Genomic DNA, 6,697 nt, shown 5'->3' with positions numbered 1-6,697 from the left:
GAAGGTTGTAATTATGTTGGAAGACAATGAAATAAGAGCAAGAGAAGCGAGATTACCGCCGGTGTAGACCGTAATCCCATATTCCGGTGGAACCACGTGTATAGTTGATTTTCTTTCTTGTGTTACGTGTATGTGATTGATCTAATTGTAAATATTCAAAGTGAAGCTAAAACTATTATTAATAGTTTTTGATATGCTGTGTAACTAAAAGTAGTTTGATACAGATTGTTTAACAAAGTGTTTTATAGGGGATAATGATTTGGGAGGGTAATTAGGTTTTCAGTTTGTCCGTATTAGGTCACTAAGGTTTTTTTTTGTGCGTATTAGACCAATATGGTTGTTATTACCGTTTAGAAATAGTCCTTTTACCAGGTTTAACCGGTAAAAATGACTATTTGTAAACGGTAATAACAACCATATTGGTCTAATACGCACAAAAAAAAACCTTAGTGACCTAATACGGAAAAACTGGAAACCTAATTACCCTCCTAAGTCATTAACCCTAAATTTAAAGACATTGAGAATATATCACCATCAACAGTAAACTAGTTAGTTTAGAACTCGCGTCGTCCCATATAACCTACTACTCCTCTATATGGTGAAACTATTCATCTACAGTCGTCCCTTTGGGGACATCCGATAAAATTGGAACGATACAAAGAAGATTAGCATGGCCCCTGTGCAAGGATGACACACACAAATCGAGAAATGATCCAAAAAAAATTTAAAACCCTTCGTCATCTTCTCTGGAACCCTAATTCCATTTTCAAATGCTAATAGAGTTCAATTGCAATTCTTACGTTTCGGTAGTTCATCTACTAAAGTCATGATCAGACAACATGTGGATTCTATGGTCAGATTGATCTTCTTGTTGATGTCTTTTACCATTTGTGGCTAGTAAGGGTGGTCTTTCTTTTTATAAAGTCTCCTTTAAGTTTTTTACTTTTCCTGTCAATAAGGGTGATCTTTCTTTTTATAAAGTCTCCTTCAACCATTTGTGGCTAGTAAGGGTGATCTTCTTGTTGATGTCTTCAACCATTTGTGGTTTTACATTTCCATTCGTTATCAAATGTAGACATTGATTGGAGGTATCAAAGTGATATTGTATTTGTACATATGGATGTGGTCATGTAAACATTTAAATGACAAAAAAGAAGTTATTGATAAAATGTTGCATATTTATGTAATGAAGATCATCAATCATATGAGTTTTTGGACTTAGAAGTTCTGGAAGGGTTGTGAAATAAGTTTAAATGGAAGCAACTATTTTCAGTCAAACAAGTCAGTCACATTGATTAGTAAGCATGTTTTCTAAATAATTAGGGTTAATGACTTAGGAGGGTAATTAGATTTCCAGTTTGTTCGTATTAGGTCACTAAGGTTTTTTTGTGCGTATTAGACCAATATGGTTGTTATTACCGTTTAGAAATAGTCATTTTTACCGGTTTAAACCAGTAAAAATGACTATTTCTAAACGGTAATAACAACCATATTGGTCTAATACGCACAAAAAAAAACCTTAGTGACCTAATACGGACAAACTGGAAACCTTATTACCCTCCTAAGTCATTATCCCATTTTTATAGTGTATATCAAAAGTGTTTCACATGAAGTTAAAATAATCTAACAGGTATGATGTTTTGCTTTTTTAGAAATATCTTTAATCAAATTGTTATTAAAAGTGTTTACCAATCAAAATTGTTATCAAAAGTGTAAAACATGGCCATAATCATTTTCTAGAAAAAATTTTGAGTAAAAAAAACAAATTTTATAACTTTTTCTGTGGGAAAACTAACAGTGAAAAGTTTTAAAATGTCAAAAATATATACATTAAAAACACTAAAAAAATAAAAGTTGGAATTTAATATATATATATATATATATATATATATATATATATATATATATATATATATATATATATATATATAATTTTGAACTACACTTATTTGGTAAATATTTTTAAAACTGTACCTATTTGGTAAATAAGTTTTTAAAATACACCTATTTGGTCAAAAACTCTAAAAAACGAAGATACAAATCCAAGTTCAATCAAAATCAAAAGCCATCTCAAAGTCAAACCTGGAAAATGAAGAATTATGTGATATGATACTTGTGGCTCTCGAAAAAGTGAAAGCATAGGAGTTAGGCCCCTTCAGGTGGCTCACTGTTTCAGTGAAAACTGATTCGCCGTGACAGGTTCTCCAGGATGCGTCGATTCTGATTCTTGGCCATCTAGTCTTAAAGACATGAGATCTCGGATTATGTTATTTTCGCTCACAAAGATAATTAAGGTATAAAGTTTAAATAAAACTATGGTTGGATTATTGTGTTACACCGTTTTGTGGCCTTCCTCACTTTGGGAGTCTGTGATACATGAAAGCTAGTAGGATGGTCGCATTAGTATTAGTGATTGGAGCCCCATCGATGTAAAGTCTGATCACATATATATATATATATATATATATATATATATATATATATATATATATATATATATATATATATATATATATATAATTATTTGTGTTTTTGAATTTTTCTTCGGTTTATTTTTCTTAAGCATATTTTTTTGTACATATGTTATTTTCATTAGTTTTTTTCTTTTATTGCATGAATTCACTCTTAATTCCATTTAGTCCTTTTCGTTCCTTCCATTCTTTTCATCTTAGTTTCTTTTTAGTCTCCTATCATCTTCTCTAGGGGGATTCTCAATTTTGTTCTTTCTTGAGGACAAGAAAGGTCTATGCTTGGAGAGGTTTGATAGGTGAATTTTATGCACCTATTTTGCATGTTTATTTCCATCCTTTTACAGCATTCTACTTCATAATTCTTGCATTTAGTTAATTATTAGGGCATTTGCACATTTCATTAAGAATGTCTGGTACTTCACTATTTTTGATTTATTTTGCAGGCATTATGGTGCGTGGAGCTTGGAAGTATGGAGCTTGGAACTTGGAGCATGGAGCTTTGGAGCATGAAGAGAAGATGAACTGATAATTCCACGGAAGAAAACATGAAGACATAACCTGAGTCATTGTTGCATTGTCATCATAGCAAATGACTACGTTTGAAATGCAGTTCTTGTCACATTGACACGGGTCGTGTTTTTCCTTATTATCTCATATTTGAGCAACATGACTCGTGGTTAAGCTAAATTGAAGATGGAGCCAACACTGAAGACTTATTTGATTTTTAACAAAAAGCATGGACCATGCCAAAAACACATGGTCAAGACAAATGGCCATGCCAAAAACACATGGGCAAAAGGCATGGCCATGCTAAAAACGCATGACCTTATGACATGTATGTGAACATTAATTAAAAGAGGAAAATACGTCATTTTTTAGGTAGAGATGGTTTTTGGAGCAGTTTGGGGCGATCTTTGGTGATTCTAAGAGATTTCCATGAGCTTTTGAGAAGACCTAATCATTACAAACACTTTTGATTTCATTTTAGTAAGTATTAAACATTTCAATTTCATCTTTATTCTTGTTTGATTTGTTCTTAGCCATGTGTGGCTAAGAAACCCTAGTTTATAGTTCTTGTTCAAAACATGTTGATTGCTTGACTTGAAGCATGTGATTTGATGTTTGATTTGTGATTCTATTCTAGTGATTATGTTCTTGTTTAAATTAGAATCCTTCAATTTGATTTGTGTTTGATTGGCCACTTTCATGAATTGAATTTTTGTGTAGTTAATTAACTTTTGGGGCACCTAATCGTTCTATAAAGTTAATGATTGGTAACAAACAATAGGTTTTCTTATTGTAGAGCATTTATCACATGTTTTCACACTTCCGAGCGTATGAGAAGAAATGAAGATTGTTGGGAAGCTTGTACAAAACTTAATGCGGTTTTTCAATACAATCTAAGAGCGTGTTTAGGTTAAATTAGTAAATCTAGGTCTAGTCAAAGAGCGTGTTTTGGTTAGATAATTTGGCAAGCGAGAGGTATTAGAGCGTGTTAATATCTTTCAGTACCAACTTAGAATAGCAATCTTGAATTACATCAAGTCATAATCAAGTTGAACAACAACACTGAGAACTAGAACTAGAAATACTTTTACAACTTGTTTACAAATCTATTTCATTTTGTGTATGTTTTTAATGTAGATTGTTATTTTATTATTTCACTTTTTGTAACGCCCTGTTTGAAATTACTCGGGTGGGGCCTCAGAAACCAAAGGGGTAGGGGCGACTCGGTCTTTTATGGGTCCCGGGATTTATCCAAAAGGTTTTATGCTTGGAGGTGTTAAGGGGAGAGTAGGGCTTCCCGCCACCTTTGCGTGGATATAATGTTGGTCGGAAATAGACTTGGAATAAAGGAGTTATGTCACTTGGTACTTATTGTCGATTTTAGCCCCTAATGGAAATTAGTGACAGGATGATCCCATGCATCCAAGGTGGCCAACTCGAGACTATGCACGGCGTAGATGGAGAAAATGGTCGCATGTGATTGAAGACGTACGCCCAGTGTCACAAAACCCTAAATTTTAGGGTGTGACACTATATAAAGAACATTACACCCTCTAGGGTCAGCCTCCTTCTCATTCTTAAACCCTTCTTCGAAACCCTAATCCTAATAGTGAGAGTGTAAGCTTGTAATGCCATCTTGGAGTGCATTTTGGTGTTCTTGAAGAGGAGTGATCATCTTGGAGTTTCATTGACCAGGGAAGAGCTTTTGGATCCAGGTTCTCCAACTCATTTTCAATTCTCAGAAGGTATAAAGTTTCTACCTTTTTATCTTATAGCTTGAGATCTAGATTAGGGCTTTTTTGGTGTTTTTATGAGCTTTTGGACTATCTCTTGGGAGTTGAGAAACTCCAGAGCTTAGGGAGAGTAGATCTGAGGTCCTTTGTGATGGGTTTTGGTCATAAGAACATCCTATGTGCTCATACAAACCCTAATGCTTGGATCTAGGTTTCTCTATTGTACATGCAAGTTATCCAAGACTATAAACCCTAATTCTAACATATGGAAATCGATATTAACATATAATTAGGTTTAAGATATTACCTTGATTGTTATGTAGCAATAACAATCTCAATTCCTCCTTGTATTGACTTTAGAAAGCTTAGAGTCACAAATGTCACTCCTCTAATGGTTCACAAACACCAAAAGCAAGAGGATGAAGACGAGAGAGGATGGAGGCTGCCCTAAAACGTGTGAAACCCTAAAAGGAAGCTTAGCCAAGTTTTTGGGTCATAAGGGATGTATATATAGTTAGGCTATTAGGGTTATCTAACAAGGAAACCCTAATTTGGATGCTTAAGCCCTAAGCAACCCATGGACTCCTTTCCTTAAGGCCTTGGACGATTTCTTATGGGTTTCCCCATAGAATTCGTCCACTCCTTAATATATAGCAATCCATAGCCCAAATTGAAATTATCTTATAATTACAATTCCAGTCCCTTAAGTTTAATTAATCTCTTTTAGTCACACAACTAATTACCAATTAATTCTTGAATAATATTAATTAAACAATATGATTTCTGCTTTAATATATTATTCTCATAATATATTAATAAATCATTTTAATCATTTCTCTCCATAATTCATCCTATCAAGTTGCTTTGGTGAAGGCAACCCAAAAGGACCATGCATCATCGGGTCAAGTACATACCAAAATAGTTATGGACTTAGACACTACTCCAACAGTCTCCCACTTGGATAAGTCTAATAACTATTATGCGTATGACTTCAGATCCTGATATGCAATCGTAGCTTTCCAAAGCCGCTGTCAACTCTGATCCTATCAGATACGTGTGTCCTTTAGATAAGGGATCATATATTCGTCCATTCTAGATATCGTATGAGACATGATTTCTAATCATTCTCTTTGTACTATTTCTCGATTTACGATTTATGACGACTGACTAATTGAACAAATCAAATTAGCCCTAGCCCGGCCGAGCATTTACGATTGTCATCACTAAATCATCGAGGGGCCCAAAGATATCGCTTTTATCCTACATGGGATAAAAGGAACGGATAAACTTTGATTCAATGCTCGCTTGCACTCACTCACCAAATCACACACAATAATATGTTTTATGACACCAAGTTACTAGTGCGTTTACATATTATCAATGTGCAACCAATTAGCAAGATACAACTCACACATCTCGGTTTCAAGAATATAAGATGTTATCGTCTCACCAATCACTCGTGATAAAATCCATGAAGTGATCCAAGTGAGCGTGGGTTTAATCCAATGCTCAAATCATATTCATAAGCACTTATGGACGTTGCAGCAAACATTTGCTTATGTCTAATACTCTTTCAGACATTCACACACCAATTCATGATAGTCTTCATTCATAACTACTTCCAACATATGAACAATTGTGGCCCGTTCGAATAATTTGACTGTTCTAAACCAATTAAATTATTTAGGAAGTCAAAACATGCAAAGTGAAACACAAGAATAATACTAATCCCATATGGCCTCAAACCTTTGAGCATAAATAAAACACCTTTTATTTATCACCATATTGATTACTCATTATTTGTCGTTTCGGGTAATCGACTTCTTACTTGAATTATTACACTTGTCCCATGCTCCTAGCATGTACACAATGTTTACCTATGGTTCTTTCTTTGTGAAATAGATCAAATTGAACACATTTCCAATCATTCTCATTTCACAACTCCTAATCCTTTTTCATAAGTGTAAGAATATCAAATTCTTGCTA

The 6,697-nt window shown here is 33.9% G+C and overlaps 1 non-coding gene across 1 annotated transcript; it reads left to right on the top strand.

Moving 5' to 3' along the window:
* Positions 1-620: 620 nt before the first annotated feature.
* Positions 621-723, top strand: LOC145033099 (U6 spliceosomal RNA). Its single transcript, XR_013677341.1, has one exon. It is a non-coding gene; the product is annotated as a U6 spliceosomal RNA (small nuclear RNA).
* The last annotated feature ends 5,974 nt before the right edge of the window (positions 724-6,697 follow it).

This window comes from Lactuca saligna, chromosome 2 (assembly GCF_052625555.1).
Source record: "Lactuca saligna cultivar CGN05327 chromosome 2, ASM5262555v1, whole genome shotgun sequence".
In the NCBI taxonomy this organism is placed as follows: Eukaryota; Viridiplantae; Streptophyta; class Magnoliopsida; order Asterales; family Asteraceae; genus Lactuca; species Lactuca saligna.
This window is presented reverse-complemented; position numbering and strand designations above follow the sequence as displayed.